Source organism: Notechis scutatus, chromosome 2 (genome assembly GCF_049901735.1).
Source record: "Notechis scutatus isolate UNSWTSFEM ecotype Mainland chromosome 2, rNotScu1.2, whole genome shotgun sequence".
NCBI lineage: Eukaryota > Metazoa > Chordata > Lepidosauria > Squamata > Elapidae > Notechis > Notechis scutatus.
The window spans coordinates 65,584,639-65,606,512 of NC_142010.1; the positions used below are offsets into that span (position 1 = coordinate 65,584,639).

Here is a 21,874-nt window from a genome sequence, read left to right on the forward strand (position 1 = left end):
TGGCACTCACTTTACTTTACATCATCAGTGAAGAGAACGCAGTTGCTCTTAATATGATCACAGAGGTCATTTATGTAGAGTATGAAGAGAGTTGGTCCTAGAACACTGCCTTGGCGGATACCACTGTTGACAGGTACAGAATTTGATAGCAGGCTCCCAATTTTGACCATTTGTTGCCTGTTTGACAGGAATGCTTCTATCCAGTTATGCAGGTGTCCAAAAATACCATAAGATTTTAGTTTTAGGAGTAGTTTGTCATGTACCACTGAATCAAAGTTTACAGAAGTCTATGTAGATTGTGTCTATTGCTTTGCCCTGATCAAGTTGTGTAGTCCATATGTTTTTTCAGTGTAAGGGTTGCAGATTACAGGATAGCTTTTTTCTGAAACCAAATTGTTGGTTGTTTACTCTCTAATTGTTTATTAGAGAGTAGATTGTTTGTTTCTAAGTGGAGGATGATGGATTGGTTAATAATTGATTCTATGACTTTACAGGTGATGCAGCATAAAGAGATTGGTAATATTTCCCAATTAGTGACATTTTCTGCACATAGATCTTTACAAAATGGAAAATTTCTCCAATGAGATCCCACAGCATAATTAATCTGTATATTTAAAAAAAACCAGAATACTGAGATTTGATATTGATTAACAGGCCCCAAAGTCTGATAGGACCAATGTCTATGGTTTTCTCCACTGCAGACAACAAGTCAGAAAAACTCTTGGATGTACATATGCTCAGTCAATGATGACAAGCAATTTTAAGTCTGTAATTAAAAAGCTGATACAGAGAGGCTCTAAATCAGAATTGGTTAACCTGCCTTTATCTCCTACATTCGGAGGTGGTGGTGGGCATTACAGATGATGCTATTGTTTGGCTACTTATGTTCCTATTGTTTTTCAGCTTCTCCACTTGTCCGTGTTTCCCAATCTGAACTCCACGGACATGAAGTCCCATCAAAGGATTTAACTCAAGGGCAGGAGGCCATCAGGATGGTTGTATATCGTATAGGCACCTTGTCACTAAGTAAATACAAGGCCACTCCTCTGGCCCCTCCCCTTACATTTTCTAAGAGATCCCTATGGTATTGCAAAAATCTTTGAAAACCTGATTGTTCTCTTAAGTGTCTGGTAAGATGATTCCTTGTAGGATGGGAATATTTTTTATTTTTATGTTAAGTTTTTCTCTATGATTTTCTTTTTTTATATATATTGTTGCTGTTTTTAAAAAGTATAGGCTGTCCAGAGTTGCTTGGAATTGGGGTGTAGAGAGTAAGTAAGATGTCTTTCATAAAAACATGCAGGAATTGTTACCTAGGAAAAGGGCTTTAAAGCATGTTTTATACCCTAAGAGACAAGATAATATTCAAAAGTCACCAGACAGATGCCTCCCTGATTCACTGTAGTATAAGAAGACTTGTAAGATTCTGTTACTGTAGCCAATTTCAATAAAGGTATTTCTAATCTTCCTGTGGATTATTTTCTGGTCTGGCCTACCTAGTTGGGCTAACTAACCTTTAAAATCAATCCAATCATTTAACAAGGACCATCCATGTGGATGTCACTGAAATTCCAGCATCTTCTATGGTTGGGTCTTCTGGGTTTTGATCCAACACTCAAAATAATATAACTAAATTATTGCTAATAGGATTATTTAAAAGAGAAGCACCTAACTAGATGATCCTCAGAACTCTTGTGGTAGAGTCATCTAATAAGATTTCATTTCCAGGAAGATGCTATTCAATTCTCAGATTTGAGACTGTGTGCCCCCTCCCTCTTTTGGAAGAAAAAGTACTTTGTAGCAAATCAGAAATGGTGGAAGGAACATGTTTAAATTGTCACCTCCTTCTGGGAAGTAGCATGAGAAGGATAATCTGCTATATATTTTTGCTAAGAATCAGCTAAAGACTGAAACTCTTGAAAGAAAACTAGACTCCTTTGAAATGAAAGACATGTCATTTGATTATGTTTCTACTTGAAATGTAGGAATCAACTAATGGAATAGCTTGCCTTCAGAAGTTGTGGGTGCTTAATCACTGGAGGCTTTCCAAAAGAGACTGGGCAACCATTTGTCTGAACTGTTATAGCTTCTCCTACTTGGGCAGGCACTGGACTAGAAGACCTCAAAGATCCCTTCCAACATTATTATTCTATGTTCTGTATCAGCATATATTTATAGCTGTGCCTCTTGATGTAAATTCCTTAAAAGTGAAGGCTATAATTTTTAAGCCTGTTGATCTTCTGCTCTGTTTACATAGGCATTTGCATGCAACTTTGTATTTTTAGTTTGAACCGAAGAGCTTTGTTACAAACACCTGGCTCCAATAGGAAGCTTTAAAAATATAAGATGAAAGGATCTCCTCTATAAAACATACCATATTCTTCTATGTTTGCTTTTTCAAAATACATTTATGACTTTCCTTATTGCAACCCTACACGTTCCTATGTAGAGGAAAAAGACACATTAGAAGCTACACACTCACAACCTCAATTTACCAAAGCATGCACCAGATAAGTACCTTTAATTATACAACTGTATATTATTTCACAACCAGTAATATGCAATTTTATCCTATAAACTTTAGAGGCATGTTTCACAGCTAATATTTTGCATAGGCCAGATGGAGTCCATTGAAGTCATTATATGAAAAGGGAACTAATACCTGGCTTTAGCCACACTTATTCATGTTGATTAAATATTATATTCACTGAATTGTACTTCTCCCAGAAGTAATTTGGTTTTTTTCCCAGAAAGAAAGATGATTCTCATCACCAATGAACTTGGCACAATTAACTTTCTGCAACATTACAGAGATGGTATGATTATCTTAGAATTCAAACTGAATGAAATACTTGCTCCATGGAATCATATTAATATTAAAGCAGTATAATTATTAAGCCGGATTCATAAGGATTCACTTGCATACAATCTTTTCCTTCCTATTACTGAGGCTAGATGAACATTTCCACAAAGAAAATAACTAGAGTAAACATTTGTATAAGAAATCCCTTACATCCAACATTTATACAAACAGAGTAAGCAACTTAAATTTCATGCCTGCCTGCCCTAGAACAGTAAATATTTTTCTATTCACCTCATCTGAATATAACTGGTACCAAGGTGCAACAGCCATATAATAGAGCCACTGAAATTCTACAGAAAGTGGCCTTCATTGAATACTCATAGAGAGTCATCAGGTGCCTTTATATATCTAGAAGTGGATATATTATTCTCTCCCCCAAATTGGTGCCTTTTAATATGTTGGACAATTTTCATTGACAATGAATGTGGATTATAGAGGTCTAATCCAGTGAGAGAGAGACCCTAGTTAGGAAGCCCTTGATGGCTAAAGTAATAGTCATTTGATGTATAAGAATCAAATGGAATTCTCATTTCTTGGTTAGAATTTGAAAGATGTGTAATGAAAAATAACCCATCTGCTTTACCTGTATATAGAACTGTTTGTGAGGATAGCTACCTAGACTAGGGTGGCAAACTCAAGGCCCACAGGCCAGAATTGGCCTGAGGGGTGCTTAGAACCCATGGGGCTGGCCTGGAAACAGCTAGTGAAAATGGAGGGCTCTGTTTTCACTGGCAGAGGGCTGCAGGAGGCCATCCAGGCCAGCAATGGAGCATGGGGGGCAGCATATATCCCCCAAGCTCCATTTTTGCTGGCAGGGGGCTATCAAGACTAAAAACAAACAAAAGAAGAAATGTTTCCCCTTTTGCATTTGAGCATGCAAGAAGGAACAGGAAAGGAGACCAGGAAAGAGGAGAGACAAAGAGAAAGAAAGAAAGATGGGAAGAGAGCAAGGAAGGAAAAATAAGGAAAGAGAGGAAGGAAGAAGAAAGAAGACTGAAGAGGGAAGGAAAAAGAAGAAAAGAAAGGAAGGAAGGAGATTATGAGAGTGAGTGAGGGTCTCAGGGAAGTCCTGCCTTAGCACTTGGCCACCATAATGTCAATGGTCACCATGGCCACACCTCCTTCTATGCCCACCATGGCCATGCCCCACCCCCGGCCTTCCGAGGTTAAAAACAACCCTGATGGGGCCCTCAATGAAATCGTGTTTGACACCTCTGACCTACACTGTCTACAAACTTCAATTAGATTAAGGTACAATAACCCATACACCAGCAAGCATCACTCCATACTTGCACTATTCAAGATGAACTTCTGGGGGGCATCCTTACCCTTTATTAGATTGTGAGGGCTAAATGTCCCAGGGTAAGGTGGCTCCAAGAACTATGTCCTCTTCATGTCTTTGGCAGGACCCTTAGACAAAAGGAGTCCCCCCGCCAAAATTCTATTCTCACAGTGTTTTCTTTAGCCGAAGTCATTGGAGTGATTGGCGTAAAGGATATGAGAAATTTAGCAAGTGAACTATTTTCAGTACATCTCATATACTTTAGGGCAGAGACTTTGGCTGGCTGCATAAAGAAAGAGAAACTGCTATACCTGTGAATAAATACCAATGACTGGTACTGGGAATATCCTGTTGAATTAAAACACATCTAAGAAATTCATCTAATAAGCAAGTTGCTTAAGAGTTTGGCGTGACTTTGCTCTACTTGTGTTTCCTACATCTCATTACTTCCAACTTTTCTACCATCCCCATACTGAATTTGACCTATGGAACTTGTAGATTAAATGAAAGAATTAGATAGTAACACTCCTGTGGCTCATTTATTGTTGATGGTGAGTCAATCAAATTCTGTTTTCACACTGTTTCCTGTTTCCCCATCTGTGTGAATTCATGACCCAGTTTTTTATATGTTCCACGCTGTTACATTTTCCCCTTGGAGTTTAATTGCTTCTGTTTCACATTTGGGTGTTAAAAACCTGACAAAGGCTGCACAATTCCCTTCAGCTACAGCGCCTATTTATATTGCTATAAACTATGTTTGTAGTGAGATGATTAGTAATAAAGGCGAGAAAATTAAAGACAAATTAGCGGCTTTTTATATGGAATCTGGTTACCGCCCAAGTCTCCCTTCTGAGGCAGTGGGAAACAATCGTGTTGGAGTAACCCCATTATTGGACTAGATGACCTACAAGGTCCCTTCCAACTCTGATTATCTGTTATCTGTTATATGACCCATCTCTTTCTGCTGCACAAGAACAGTTATTGTTCTACACTGTAGCTGTTTCCAAGAACTTCTTTAAATCTTTGCGTGACTTGTCTTTACAAGGAAACATCCACCAGATAAATTTATCTTGCAAGATAAAGGTATTAAGTGTCACAAATTCTTACCTAATACCTACTGTATGACAATACTCAGTGATTGGATTGATGTGTACATGATAGGTGCTTTGGCTATATTCAGAATATTGAGCTGAATTAATCCAGCCCACTTCCATTTTTGGTGTCTCTCCCCCCCCGATTCTTGTTTTCAGTCCTGACACCATGTACTTTCTATTTAAATTTGTTATATATAGCCACATCATGGATAACTATGACAGATCTGCAAATATGACTGAGCTACATTAGGTAAACTAGCTAAATGTCATTTGGTTTTCTTTTTGTAAAATGTTCTATTAAAGATTATAATAAATAAAAATTAATACAAACTACAAAAGGTTAAAAAAAGAGAAAGGGAAGAAGGAAAAAATAAGGGAAAAAATTAAAAGAAGAAAAAAGAAAAGAAAAAGAAGTAATTTCTCCCTTTGTCCCAGCAAGTATATACAATGTTAACAACTTATCACCATCTCTTAAAATACAACAATCTCTTCACCCCGAATCTCACTTCACTCTGTATAAACATACCTAAACATTCTCATCATCCATGCTAATCAGCACCAGAAATAATCACATAACTACAGTATTATAAACCACATTTAATAAACCTACTTAATTTTTTCTTATATTCATATCTCCTTTTCTTCTTAAATAAATCTCACAAACCTGATCAATGAAATACCATCAATAACGCCCCCAGTAAATGTTACCAGAAATAATAACAAAGCTATTTTAATCATTTTACAATATAACAAATAACCTCTATATCTTTCCCATATAATTCTTTATCATTAAAAATAAAACGTTAAAATATCATCTTCCAATCCTAATCAGAAAAATATCTATATAAATTTTCAGAAATACAATAGAATTCTTAGCTATAGAGCAAAACCTTTAAAATATCAGAAAATTGCCCAAATTGCCAAAAATAACAAAAAAGACCAGAGTTGCCTTACTGGTGAAAGATATAACATATAAATTTAATAAATAAATAACATGACATAACATAAATCACAACCTCTTTTTTAAAAACTTGGTTATATAAATCCACCTGCAGATAATCCTTGATTTACAACAATTCATGACTCTTTAATTATTACAGCATTAGCCAGATTCCTTTGTTGCTTCAGTTCACTTAGTTCCATTTCCTACTCATCACCTCATTACAAAGTCCACATTTAAGTCAATTTCATCCTTGCCTAATTAACCTGTTTGTGTTCCATAGTATCATCTAAATGTCTATGGAGATTCTCAGTCATCTAGGTCATGGTTGTCCCAAAGGTCCTTTTTCAAGAAGCTACTGGACTTTCTGGTTTTTATTTGAAGACATTTTGCTTCTCATCCAAGACAAAGAAAAACCAGAAAGTCCAGTTGTCTCTTGAAAAATCACCTTTGGGATACTATCATCTAGTATTTCATTATTGACAGAAATTTTTAAGAGTATCTTCTGGATCATTTTTCACACATATCTCTCAATGCAGTTATTATTTTTTTGGTGACCTCTAATGTCCAATCCTCAAAATCCCAATTTATCGCATTATTCCCCACCACCACCAAAGAATGTACACATCCTCAGCTTCCCTCAGGAAGGATATTATAATTAATTTCAAATTTTGATTACAAATTATCTTTAATCTATATTGCATTTTTAACTCTAAGCATCCTTTGGTTGTATTCCAGAAAATAATATTTTCTAAATCTTAAAAATGTCTTTAAAATATCTTCTTTCACTCAGTAGGAGATTTACCCAGTGAATACAGTAGACACTTGCCAATCAAAAATGTTTTCATATTTTCAAAACAATAAAAAGATCATTCAAAAAGAGATTAAGAAACAAGGCTTGGTTGAGCTTTTTGTCATTAAAAGGCTGCATTATGGCTGTGAGCTTAGATGGTATCTATCAATTCCCAGCCACAAAAGTTAATTTCCTGAACAGATATTAATTGCAAGGGGGATTTATTGATTGTGCATTGTGGGTAACTGAATGATAGGCCTTTTCTGACTGAGTTTGCAGACTTGTGGAATTACAAACCAGTCAGCCCAACATAATATCTGAGATCATTCTAGAATCTAGACCAAATCATAAGACAGTTGATCTCTAAGCAATAAAATAAGTCAGTGATTGCAAGAGATCAGCATGCATTTTTCAAAATCAACTCTTGTAAGAGTAGTTTTACTCATTTGATTCATTTTTTAAAAATAAAGCCAACCACAAAATCATAGTTCCTGTGATTTACTCATGAGGAGCAGCTGTCTGGAGTATACATGGGTTATTGCACAATATCTCCTTTCTCTGCAGAAATTTCACAAGTTCAGATCTAGTATGCAGATGTGATATCAGTTATAAATGCCATTCTATGTCAGCAGGAGATCAAGCACTCATCAGAAGTCCAACACCATTTTGTTTTCTGAGTGCTGATTCACATAAATGAAATTGACAATCCCAGGCATGCAATGGGACTATGTCACCACCTTTCTTCAATTCCTACACAATGTCACATGTGGTGTGAGACCTATACTTGCATGTTTATATTCATTAATGTTTTGTTCCTGTGATTATTTTAGCTCAACAAGTCAGCATGTTTTTCTGTAGAACTATCAAAGCCATTCACTAAACATGACAGTCACTATTTGTTGTATGGTCAAACAGATTTCATTCTAAGTGCTTTTTGTTTATCGCCCTTATTTTCTCATCAGTGTTGGCAAACAGGGAATGCTAACAGGATTTTAGCAATCGTATTAATCAAGACAAAAAGGCATGGAAGAAAGAGAGTTCTTCTTTGGGAAAAACTAAGAATTCAATAGAATGAAAAGTTAATTTCCTGAACAGATATTAATTGCAAGGGGGATTTATTGATTGTGCATTGTGGGTAACTGAATGATAGGCCTTTTCTGACTGAGTTTGCAGACTTGTGGAATTACAAACCAGTCAGCCCAACATAATATCTGAGATCATTCTAGAATCTAGACCAAATCATAAGACAGTTGATCTCTAAGCAATAAAATAAGTCAGTGATTGCAAGAGATCAGCATGCATTTTTCAAAATCAACTCTTGTAAGAGTAGTTTTACTCATTTGATTCATTTTTAAAAAATAAAATAACATCTTTTATATATTCTATGAATACTATAAAAATAATATACCTCAACTTCAACAAAACATTTGCCAAGTTATCACATGACATTCTATCAGCAGTTTACTGGATGACATGTTTATTGAAAAAATACAGGACTTATTTGAAAACTCTTCACAAAGAATGCTTTTCAACAAGTCTTCATCAAAATGGAGGGAAATATGAAGAAGGTTATTATTGCACTAATACTTTTTAAATGCCTCAATTAATGACTTAGATAAACATCTGGTGGAAAGCTTGTCAAATTTTAAGATAAGAATTAAAAGATACTATGTACTTCTAAAATGTCAGAAGGCATCTGTGTGACTCCCCACCTCCCAAAGATTTCATTGGACCTAGGGCAAGAAATTTATTTATTTTTCAGTATTTATTTTGAATAAGTAAATGTTGACCTTCATAGCAAATAAATAAAACCCAGGATTGTGCAAGAAATGTATTTATTGTTCACTATTTAATTTGCATAAGTAAGTGTTGACCTTTTTAACAAATAAGTTTATAAAATAAAAATTTCATTACCAAAAAAACCCAAACGACATCCATAATCATAATAACACCAATAATAATAATCCCAAAACAGCTGGAACACTGCTTGAACAGCATCCATCAACACCTGCCTATCCCAGGTCCTTGGAAAGGACTTGATAGGTGAACAAAAATGCCAAATCCAACCTAAACAGTTTCCTGACTGTGCAACAAACCATAATAAAATATCTTCTCAATGAAAAATAATCATAAATTTTATGGGAAGGATGAGCTTGCTTACATCATTCCTGAGATCTAGGTTTCATTTTCATTTTGGACAATAGTTACCTTCATTCATTCAGAAAACAAAACAATAAAGAGTATCTCCTTACCTTAACACAAGTTCTTTTAAAACTGTTCTTAAATTGCTACAGGTTAAAACACTGGCAGATTTAAATGTATTTAATTTTCCCTTTCCCAGAATAACCATATTGGGACAGCCCTGGCTCTTGGTTCCTTCTACAGAGTATGTCAGGTCATATAGTCAGAGAGGGGTATTGTTGGTGGTTTGCATAGAAGCCTTGTGTCCTCTTTCAGTCTTGCAAGGTTTTCCAGACAAGAAGCACATCTGGAAGTATTAACTCTAATCTTATTGTAAGGTTACATTAACAGAGTTTTACAAGTCTGGAAGAACATCTCTCCCTACTTATCTCAATAGTCTAAGGAACTAGGTAGGAGCTCTTCTGAGATGTTTGCCATGCCCCTGGTCCTTCTCTGGATTCAGGCCCCTCTTTATCTGTTGTCTAATTTGCAGCTCTTCCTCCTGTCTCCAAAGGTCATTCCCACATTCTGTAATATCTCTTGCCATGATTTCTTTTCTTTCAAAAGGCAAGGTGTTAAATGACAAAATAGCAATATTAAAAACCCACTCAGGCCTCTGGTATCATTATGTTGCTTTTTATTCAACATCCATCAAGGTGTTTGGCAAAGGAAGTCACTCCCTGATATCCCTCTGTAAATTTTTTCAGAACATTCCTGGAAGTCAAAAACATATGTTTTGAGAAGCCCTGCTTTAGCAATAGCACTTAGACTTATATACCGCTTCACAGTGCTTTACAGCCTTCCATAAGCGATTTACAGAGTCAGCATATTGCCCCCAACAATCTGGGTCCTCATTTTACCCACCTCAGAAAGATGAAAGACTGAGTCAACCTTGAGCCTGGTGAGATTTGAACTGCCAAATTGCAGGCAACCGGCAGTAAGCAGAAGTAGCCTGCAGTACTGCATCCTAACCACTGTGCCACCACAGCTCTTAAGATAGAAACAAGAAGATAGAAACAAAAATTCAGATGTTCTTGATACGTTAGAGAAATAAGACTAAACCAAATTTAATAGAGACAAATGCAAAGTTCTTCATGTAGGAAAAAGAAATAACATGTACAGGTAAAACATGTGGGACTAGTTTGATTGAATGCAAGGTTGAATGCAATTTTAGGCTACATTAGTCAAAGTATAATATCCCAATTACGGTATATCTGTGTCTCTGTCTGTCTGTATGTAAAATGGTCACCCATCTGGGGAGATCTCAGAGCTAAAATGAACACAGATGCCAGAATTATGGCAACATTCAAATATTTGTTTAATTAGCAAAAGAAACACAGGGAAGATCTCATCCCAATCAGCCATGTCAGATAGTGGTGGGAGAAGCATGTTAGCATGTTAGCACATAGCATGTTGGCAACTATAGGTTCTGTAGCACCCTGATTTATACTGTCAACTCCCTGGTGCCTGGTGCCATGATGATTGATCGTGAGACTGATGTTCATTTTTTAAAAAAAGCATGCGTGTAGCAACAAGTAGCTCCATGCAGTTGATGGGAAGAAGAAGAACAAGCTAGTTATAGGAAAGCAAAGAGTTAATTACATTGATAGCAAGATTGAAAAAACTATAAGCATTGAAAAGGGAAGCCCACAGATGGATTATCTCATGGGCCTGGCAGCCTAAGCGGCAGAAGGACTTTCTTGGAAGAAATGGCAGGAAGAGACTAGCTTCTGTAGTAAAGAAATTCAGATGCTGGTCAGCCCAGCAAAAGAATTTTTTACATCATGGGAAATAATTGTTTCATTATAGTCAGTACAGACAACTCCCCCCTCCATTTATGGAAATGTACAATTCTGGGCATCCCATTTTAAACAAGTTTCAGAGACATTACAAAATTGGAAAGAAGATGCTATATGTTTTAACAAAAGAATATTCTAGGAAATGGATATGTTTATCCCTGAGACAAGAAGACAAAAAGGTGATAGGATAGCATTTTCCAAAAACCTGAAGGAGTGCATTCAGAAAAATGATTGGGACCCAGTCCGAGATCTGGAAGTTCAACACATGGAATAATGGATTTGGTTTACAGGAAGACAGTAAGAGTTATCTGATAGTTGAACCAATTACCCAGAGTGGTGAAGTTTTCATTCCTCTTCACTGAATGTGTTCAAAAGCTAGACAGTCATTTATCTGGATACTTCAGTTTTGGATTCCTGCAGGGAACAGGAGGCTAGACTTGATTATTTAACTGACCCCCTCTCTATTCTATCATTCTGTGTTATTTTATTCCAGTTCTTTGCCTCTTGATAAAATGACAAACAATTTGCATTGGGGTCCCTAATTTAAAAAAAAAAATTGAAAGCAATTTGAGGGAGCCAAGAATAATCTGATCAGGTTGCAGAGCTTTGAGAACAGCACATCCTTTGCATATAAGAATTTGGGATCTAATAAAGCCTGGTAGAGATGCAGGACTGGGATGGGGAATTCCTGCCTAAAACCCTAGAAAGCCGCTGCCAAACCCTATTTAAGATATTGAACTACGGTGGAACAATGACCTGATTTAGGATGAAGGCTCAGTAAATGATTGTACTGTGGCAAAGCTCCCATTTTGTTCTAGTAGCTCCCTGAGGTCTAATGCTAGATTCCTTGGCAGCCTAGTCCCTTGTAAATGTGTCACTACAAATTCCACAGCAGCACAGTCCTAGCAGTGATTAATCACTGGGATATTTCCTTTCACTACTTGGCTACATTATCTTTATGTCATTGAACTCTTGAATTTAGCTCAAAATCCAGAAGAAGGAAGCAATGGATAAAGAAAGAGAAGGCTAAAGAGAAGGCTTGAACAACATTGCTTTGATATAAGATTTTAGGGTATACCAGACAAGCCTCTGACAGAGTTCAGGTCAACATTTGACAGAAAAGTGGTGCAGTCTGATGTGACCAGAAGGAACATTAAATTTTAGTCTTTTTTTTTTTTTACCCAAATGCCAGCCAGTCCTGTGATTAAGAAGAGTTGTAGCTGTAAGTGAACTTGATAATAAATCCATTTTTTTAACCAAACAGATGGATGATGGGCAGGCAAAAAAGCAGAGGAAGTGGGACCAACATCCAACTTCCTGCCAGCTTCTCCTGCTTGTGGGAAGCTGACAGGGTGTGATGGAAATCATAATCAGGTGCCCACAGGAACACTGCAATCGCTACAACTTTGTGAATAAAACTGAACATCACGGAACTTTTAATTCCATAGGAGTAATAGGTTCTGAATTTTTATACATTCTTTAGTGGATTTTAGGTACCTTGATTCAAAAATCGTTTTCAGTATAATGTTTGGGCTACCTTGAGGGTACAAACACACAAATAGATATCCACAGAGAGAATTTTAGTGGTATATACATACAGTCTAGGAAGGAGAAACTTACATATAGTTGGTTTCCACTTTGACTTATTCCCCCCCCCCTTTTTTTTCTCTATGTGAAACAGCAAGAGATTGCCAGATAACTACTGTGCATCAACCCCAGAAATGCATGAGAAAGAAAGAGAGTCAGCAACGCAGGATGAATCATTTATTATGATCTTGCACCTGTCAAAAGATTGGACAGGTCCTTTCTGGAGCCTGTAGTCCTTTCAAATAAACTTCAAATATACCTAAAAGATGTATAGTCAAACTGAGGTAATCTCAAAGGGATGTATGACTCTGAGGAAGATATATTTGAAAGGGACCCAATGACAATAGTTTGACTATGATTGCAGAAGATTAAAGGAACTTTTTCATAGGCTTCAGAAAAGGCAGGGGGATTGACAACTCTCTTAAGGCAATAAACAAATACATTCTGGTTGTTATATTGCTGTGGAAGTCTGTTTCCTGCAGGAGCCCCCACCTCCACCGTCTTGGTTGATGTAAGAAACAGTTTCCTTATTTTGCTCAATCAACACAACAATGTATCCATAAATTTCTCATTTAAGATGGTAGGATTGATAATGAGATTGCAAAACAGCAAGTGGAAAGAAGCTAGCAATATTCTATGCCCCTCCTCTCATTTGGAATGTTAGTAGTGCTTCCAGCTAGACTTAAAGGACAGGATATAAAATGTTAGCATACATCCATATATCTCATAAGCACAAGCATATCCAATGATATGAGGATAGAGCAATATCCCAGCATTTATCCTCCCCAGACTCTTCGGTGATGGATAGTACTCAAAAGAACAAGAAAGCTTCTTTAGTGAGGATCCATGACCCAAATTATTATTCAAGCTTTGTATTTGGGCCTCCATCCTGAGATGAACTGGGTAGCTAAAACTTTTTCAAAGTTTTTCTTTTTACTTGCTTATCTAGTTGCCCCTGTATTCATAACTTTTATTTGGTGATTACTTGGCTGATAGTTGGGTAAATTAAAAAGTCAAGATGGCCTGATCTGACCATTATTGTTATGGATTCCACTGGGAATGGAGGAAGTTCAGGTATTTCTGCTCTCTTTCTGCCTCATTTCTCTTAAAAAAAGCAAGCAACAATTAAAGTACTGGTAATTTCTGTTGCTAAGTGAGACAAATTGTTAAGTGAGTTTTGCCTCATTCTATGACTTTTCTTAATCACAGTTGTTAAGGGCAGTTATTAAATTAGTAACACAGTTGTTAAGTGAATCTGGCTTCGGCCATTGACTTTGCTTGTCAGAAGGTCACAAAAGGATATGAGCCCATGACACTGCAATCATCATAAATATGAGTCAGCTTCTAAGCACCTGAATTTTGATCACCTGACCATGGGGATGCTGCAATGGTTGTGAGAAATGGCGATTAGTCATTTTTCCCCCAGTGTTGTTGAAACTTTGAATGGTCACTAAATGAATTGTTGTAAGTCAAGGACCAGCTGTACCATTTTTGCAACAGCGCTCTACACTTTTGATTCTGGGCTGGCCCTGGTTAAGCCCAGCTTTTCAGGGTTTGAATGTTGGAGCTACAGAGCAGCCACCTTATCTAAATGAGTAGGAAGGGCAAATGCCTTAGGGAGAGGTGGTCTGAAAGTAAACTGGCTGGATGACCTGCAGGGCTTTAAAGGTGATAATCAGCATCTTGATTTGCATCTGGAAATCAGACTTTTGGGAGAAGCATGGAAAAATGAAGACATAGCCATGAAAGTGGACCCATGATTGTGGCAAATACTACAGAAGTGGTTCTTTAGAATAGAATAGATAGCATAGAATTCTTTATTGGCCAAGTGCGATTGGACACACAAGTCTTGGTGCAAATGCTCTCAATGTACATAAAAGAAAAGATACATTTGTCAAGAATCAAGACTCATAAGGTACAACACTTAATAATAGTCATAGGGTACAATAAGCAATCAAATCATACTAGGAAACAGTCAATATAGAACGTAAGGATACAAGAGACAAAGTTACAGTCATACAGTCACAAGTGGGAGGAGATGGGTGATAAGGAGTGATGAGAAGGTTAATAGTAGTGCAGACTTTGTAAATAGTTGGACAGTGATGAGGCAATTATTTGTTTAACAGAGATTTCTTTAGATAAGGAGACAATGGGAGACCACCCACTTGTGCTCTGGATGGCTGCTCCTCATGAGGAGACCACAGGACAGCAGTCTTTCATGGGTTTGGTGCACAAGATGGATTTGTGCAGAGGTACTCTCCGGCCATGGCTGCCACTTGCTTTTCCTGCAGGAACTGTGAGTCCAAGAGACCCCCCACACTGTGCACCAGACATTTGTGGGGCAGTGTTTACCTCACCCAGATTTCAATTGTTTTGACTCCAGAGTCCAAACCCCACAATTGCTCCATCTTGGTAGGGTTGAGCTGCAACCGGTTTCTCTCCATCCAAGCCCTTACAACCTCTAGGCTCACGAGTGTGCCAATGTAACATTTCTGCTTTGTGAGCTACACTGGTTGATTTGGGTGCAATTATCACTCATAAATTCCCTCATAGAATAGGACTTCTCTGACGGATTATGCTTCTCCAACAATTTCTTCCCATCCTATATGTTATGATACAGTTGGCTTCCTCCAAGTTCCATCAATTAAACAATGTCTTCTTGTGAGACCCAGGAACTGGGCCTTCTCTGTCACAGTACCTATTCTCTGGAACACTTTTTAAAAACCCAATATTGCACCCTATCCCTCTTTGAATGAGCTCCTAAAACCTGCTATATCCCAGGCACTGGAATAAAAAAAAGGCAATGGACCGTTTGTTCAATGTTTTGTTTTTTGAATGGTATTTGGGTTTCTTCCAAACTTTTTCTATTTGTTGATGTAGTTCTCTGTTTTATTGTTGTGTTTTGTAAACTGTCCGGAATCATGACAGATTGAGCAGTCTAGAAATTTACTGTAAACAAACAAAAAAGTGAAGACGCAATCAAAGTATATCAAAGATTGGCAGTAGTTACGAGTGGAATCTGGTCACAATAAGTAAGCCAGTGCAGGAAAATAATCTAGAGATAGCATCCTTTTTCAGCATCTGGAAACATGGAGATGGCAAATGGAGATGCTTCAGGTTTGCTACTCATTGAGGCTAAAGAAAGGGGCCGTACTGCTTTACTCATTCAGAAACTTAGAAGAACAAAATTAAATGCCAAAAAGCTTTCTTGAAACGCAGAATAGGTACATTGTCTGAGGTTAGATAGTCTTTGTAAAACTCCATATATTTTCCCTTCTTTCCATGCATACAGATATGCTTCCTTTCCTAAATATCTCTCTCTAGAGAATTGTGTTCAGTTTGAAATGTTAATATTGTTTGTTTTAGCAGAACCAATATTGTGTTGATTCATTATGTAATATAGTTCTTGATCTTTCTTTAAACTTCTCATAACTATAATGGAAATATTTCTTATGATTTTGTATCTCTGCCTAAATACATATTTGAATCAGATAAGGTGGCTGAGCATTAAATCTCTTATTGAAGTCAACATATGCAGTAAAAGTTATATTGCTGCAAATGGCTTTGGCAGTGTCAAAAGATATTAAAGTTTAGGCACTTTTATATGTACATTATATACTTCAATGAATTTTGTCAAATACAACACCACCTTTATAATATGTAATTTTTTTTTTGTTATGCCCAGATTTAGAACATTCTTACTGACTTTGATGTATATAACAATCATAATAAATAAATATGCATTAACCATGTTAATTAATTTGAAGAACAGCATTTCAAAATAAGTTTTTATTTGTTATTGATTTCCCACTTCAAACATGGTATTAGCAATTTCCACATAGGTAATAGCTTAACAATTACCATAGGTATCAGTTCATCTGCTAATAGTTAATAGTGCTAATAATTTCCATAAATATCAGTTCATTTGCTAATAGTTAGCAAGATTGCTTTGGGAATATTTTATCTTATATGAAAGAGTAGACATCATTTTAAATTTCAGGGGAATATAAAATTGGAGAGGTTGATAATATTTTAAGGAGTAATTTAAGTTGCTTTAAATAAAGCAAATCTTGATAAATGTAAAAGTTTCAGAATCTAACACTAAATAAAACAAACACACACAAAGACACCAAGTAAGGAAAATCAATCTATTCCGTGTTTCCCTGAAAATATGACTGGGTCTTATTTTCTTTTGACCCCCCCCCCCCCCAAAAAAATGGCCAGGGCTTCTTTTCAGGTGGATCTATTTATTGACTCACCTTGCGGCAGCAGCACCAACAGCCCCGTCCAGCAGGAGCCCACTGCTGGCCCACTTCTGCCGCCACTTGCTGTTGCTTGCATGTGTCACCCCTGGCTTTCATTTTGTCTGGGGTGGGCGGGGTCTTAATTAGGGCTAATTTTGGGGTCAGGATTTAATTTTAACCTCTACATTCAAAAATATGATAGGGCTTTTTTTCAGGGTGGTTCATATTTTCAGGGAAACATGGTATTAGCAATTTCCACATGATATGCCCTTAAAATGTTAGTCATTTTCTCCTTGTCATGAGTAACATGTATTAATGTGCCCTAAAATCAATGAAATGGATTCCCACGTAAGGCTGAGCTGTGATTTAAACACGGCTTGTTAAATAAGTCAGTAGGTCAGCTTTGCGCCAACAAACCAAAATAGCTACAATCTTTGAGCTGGGATTTTATGATACTATATATTTTGGGGGTACTGGAGAAGGTTGAGAAGACCATTTATGCAAGACCATTAAGACTTTTTAAAAACAAAACTCTACATAGGTGGGCCTCAACTTATAACCATTCATGCAGCAACAATTCAAAGTTACAAAGGCACTGAAAAAAAATATCTTATAACAGGCCCTTGCACTTACTGTGATTGCAGCATTCCCAAAGTCATATTAAAAAAATCCAGGTGCTTGGCACCCAGCATGTATTTACAATGGTTGCAGCAACTCAGAATCATGTGATCACCATTTGTGACCACCCCAGCTGACTTCTGACAAGCACAATCAATGGGGGAAGCTGGATTTGCTTAAAGACTGCATGAGTCACTTAACAACTGTAGTAATTCACTTAACAATTGTGGCAAAACTACTCAAGAAATTGGGTGTGACTCTTACAGCTGCCATGCTTAAGCAATGGAAATTCTTGTCCCAGTTGTGGTTGTTGAGGATTACCAAATAATTAAAGGAGCTGTCTATGGTGCTGAAGTAACATTCTTTACTCTGGAATAGTGCAAAATAGTTCCTATTTGTAGGAGAAAAATTGGCAAAGTTAGGGGAAAGAATAAAAAGAGGGATCAGCTTAGAGTTATTGCATAGCCATAAACAAAGTCTAATTCCCCTTGATTGTCATTGAGCCTTATCTAATTCTAACCAGGTGCTGTCTGTTAGTTGAGATGATTCTTGTGCATAGGCATTTAGCAATAAATCCATTAATTTGGATTTACATGTGTCAGCCTGGTTTTTGTGCCTAATACCTTTGTTGAATATCTACAATTTCAGAAAAATCTGCTATGAAGTATGTTTCATGTATTGTACTTTATCCTTTGAGATAATACCAGCCCATAGCCCTGGACACAAGTATTTCACAGCTGAAATTACTGTTGGGATAAATTACAGGTATTTTAAAATAAATGCAAATATACTGGCATCAGCTTTGATTCAAAGATCTACTCAAATCATGCAGTGTCAGCTTGCACTTTCTGCATGATTGCTTTTCGTGAACAGCTGAACACCACTGTGTCTTATTACAAACTTCTTTTTGTACTTTCTTCCTTTGTAGGTTCTTCACATTTCTAGACATAATTTGTAAATGTATCACACAGATAAGTCTTAATATTCTGAGAATGAATATCACTAGTAAGGGACACATTAAAATGACACAGGGAGTAAAATGGCATAGACACATGATCTATACTTTTATTTCTAAAACATTTAACATTCATGTTTCATTAAACCTAGACCTGTTTGCATGTCTGTGTGTCTGCCTGCCTGCATATCTATCTATCTATCTATCTATCTATCTATCTATCTATCTATCTATCTATCTATCTATCTATCTATCTATCATCTATCATCTATCTGTCATCTATCTTGCTTTCATATCAGAATCCAATTTGAGACAGATATATTCAAGTAAAAGGATAAGACTGTATATGCACTCCCAAAAGCTTCCTCTGATTTTCTGGAGAGGAAAAGCATCTGAAAAGTTTATTTGTGAATTATGTTCACATGATCCCTTGCCTGTGTTTAGATAGCATGATACACCCTACTACCTATAAGGAAAAAAATACCTCTCTTCAAGTAATACGTTATATCCAAATAAATCATACTACAGGTTGAGGTGATGTCCTGATACACATAGCATTCTAGGACAATGGCTAGTTTCCTGCAACAGGCTGATCCATAAACAATCTAACCCCAATTTAGCTTAGTCTAACGGTGTATGCAAACAGAAAAGTTCGTTTATGGTGCATCTAAATGCATTTACCTCCCCTACAAATACAAGAATAATTGTTCTTTTCTATCATTAAACTTTTTTAGAACAACTTGCTGGATGAAATGGATGCTAATTCATACCCCATCAGAGTGAGGGTAGAAAGCAGCTTAAAGATAGCAATTTGGACCCAACATTGACAAGTGGGAAAAGCAATAAGCACCTTATTCCTCATATTGTCCATTACTCTCAAATTATTCCCACCTCAAGCTGCTTTTCTTCCTTTTTTAAAAAGGTTATTTTTCTAAACTATAGGAAACATTCATCTGGAAGACAAAATCAGCTGGATTTCTCAACAAAACACATATCAGCATGGTTATCTTTTGAAATTAAGATGCTTATCAAAAAGGTCAGATCCAATATTCTCTTGTTTTAAATAATGTACCTCATATGCATTGGTGTAGAAAGATCTTGCTAATGTGGTTCTTGGATCAATGACAGCAGCAGATGCTGGTTGAAAATTTTTGACCTCAGGATGGGATGCCATATGTTCTGCTGGTCAAATGTTAAAACAGATGCTCTAGATGGAATATCATTGCAACCATATTTGTAACTTGTAATGTCACTGTTTCACACCGTTACTGTATAAACTGAACCCCAAGGAGGGGTCTACAGCGAACATCCTGTTGATATATTTTTAGCTGCCTAATCTATCTTTGGTTTAAAAAAAGAGGAGATTTTGAAATATTATGTAACCTTAGTAAACAACATTACATATTCCTGCTTGTGCTGTTCAACTGAATCATATACTTTCCTGGTTGCTACTCTGGTGAACAGTGCAAGATCACAGAAGTGCATAAAGCTTGATTAATATTCTCAAAAAGATTATGTTCCTTACCTGAAAGGACTTCAAGAGTGTGAGTAATCATTAAAACAAACCAACAATCTGTTCCTGTGAAATTCTTAAACAGTGGAGACTGATGCATGAACAGGGAGCACTATTAACCCCCTATTGCTTTTATACGCCAAACAACTAAACAAGTTTTCTGAAATGTTGATTTCATCATCATTACGGACAGCATTTATAAATGTCTATTGTTTCCAAAGAGTTTTACCATTATTTATCATATAGTTAAAGTCCAGCCAATTAGGCGCAGTGATTAAGGCATTAGGCTGGAAACTGGGAAACTGTGAGTTCTAGTCTTACTTTAGGCACAAAGCCAGCTGGGTGACCTTGAACTGGTCATTCTTTCCTCAGCCCTAAAAAGGAGGCAAAAGAAACCATTTTTGAAATTGTGCCACAAAAACTCCATGGACTTGTCCAGGTAATCACTAAGAATCAGTGGTGAAAGGCATAGATAGACATATGATAGATAGATAGATGATAGATGATAGATAAGTACCTTATTTTTCACACTATAAGGCACACGTTTTTCTCCCCAAAAGGAGGTGGAAATGTCTGTGCATCTTATAGAGCGAATATTGCAGTGTGGGGAGGGAACACTGGAGCCTTCACCGTGATCACCGCCCATCACCACCAATTGTTGCCACCACCAATCACCACCCATTGCTGCTGATTGCCCTTGATGAATGGCGGCGGCAGCAATCAGCGGTAGCGGCGAATGGCAGCAGTGGCAAATGGCGATTGGCAGCAATAGGTGCAGTGGCAGCAATTCCCGGCATCTACAACAAATGATTGGCAGTATTCCAGGAGGCCAATCCAACCGCCAATCAACTGCTCGGCAGCGTAGGCCCCAGTGTTCCCCGGTAGTGGTGGAAGCAGCTCAGCTCAGTTGACCAGTGGTGGGCACAATGGATCAGAGCCCTGACGAGCTACATGCTGGGCTGCGATAATGTGCTGAAGCTGACCAGGCTGTTGGCTGTTTGCTACAAGAATGCTAGCCGGATGAATACCAGTTGGATGCTGGGAGGCAGAAGCAGATTTTCTTTTTTCTTGTTTTCCTCCTCTAAAGCTAGGTGCATCTTATGTTCCAGACCATCTTACAATGCAAAAAATATGGATAGATAGATAGATAGATAGATAGATAGATAGATAGATAGATAGATAGATAGGTAGATAGGTGAGTGGATGGAGGGACAGACAGGCAGACAGACAAATAGACAGACAGACGCATCAGCCAAAGACAAAAAAGGCCATACCATGGGCTCAATAGGTGAGAAGGGACTTGAAATTAAATTTCCCTCATTCAAACCAAATCTAAAATATTTATCTTCTGATCCTCTCAATGTACCATCCAGTAAATCCTATGCAAAGGTGAATGCACCGGTACAGAAATGCAATCATTGTTCCTCCCTGCTTTTCTCTACTCCTTTCTAGTCCTGCAAGCTTTTCCATACATGCCCTGACACAAACTTGCTTTCTACCCGGTCATTTTATCTCTGTTTTATCTCTCATTGACCAATCAGGCCTGGCTGGAGGAGACTCTAACTAAAACATTTGGATTCTGGACTGTTAGTTCTTGGCAGTGAGTTCTGTAATGGAGATATTTGTATTTTCATTCAATCCCAATTTTATCTGAAGCTCATCCAAGACGCTTCTTCAGCTGAAGACAAACCAGAAAGTCCAGTTGCCTCTTGAAAAAAGCACCTTTGGGAGAACCATGACCTGAATGACTGAGAATCTCCCTAGGTGTTTTCAGTGAATCTTCCTCTTCTGTTTCTTTTCTTGAAGGACTTTTTGGTGCTCACACAATATACTACCTCCCTGTTTTCGATATACCCCATTAAGCATATGTGTCAGCTGTTCGTCCGAGGTTGAGGGGGTGAATGATAAGATATCAACTCACTCGTGTAGCTTCAGTGAAGTTTTTTATTCGTCTCCCACACCACCACAACAGGTAACAGCGATCAAATTATGTTTAAAGTCAGCT

The 21,874-nt window shown here is 37.2% G+C and overlaps 1 long non-coding RNA gene across 2 annotated transcripts in view; it reads right to left on the reverse strand.

The window, feature by feature from the left end:
• The window catches only part of LOC148132052 (uncharacterized), an 85,038-nt gene that overhangs the window by 46,767 nt on the left and 16,397 nt on the right, over positions 1–21,874 (reverse strand). The window contains exon 1 of one of the 2 annotated variants that reach the window (XR_015747542.1): positions 9,762–9,867. The exons of the other annotated variant lie outside the window; for it this stretch is intronic. This is a non-coding gene — a long non-coding RNA (uncharacterized LOC148132052). Of the gene's footprint in view, positions 1–9,761; positions 9,868–21,874 lie in introns of those variants that run through there. 2 annotated transcript variants of the gene reach the window in all.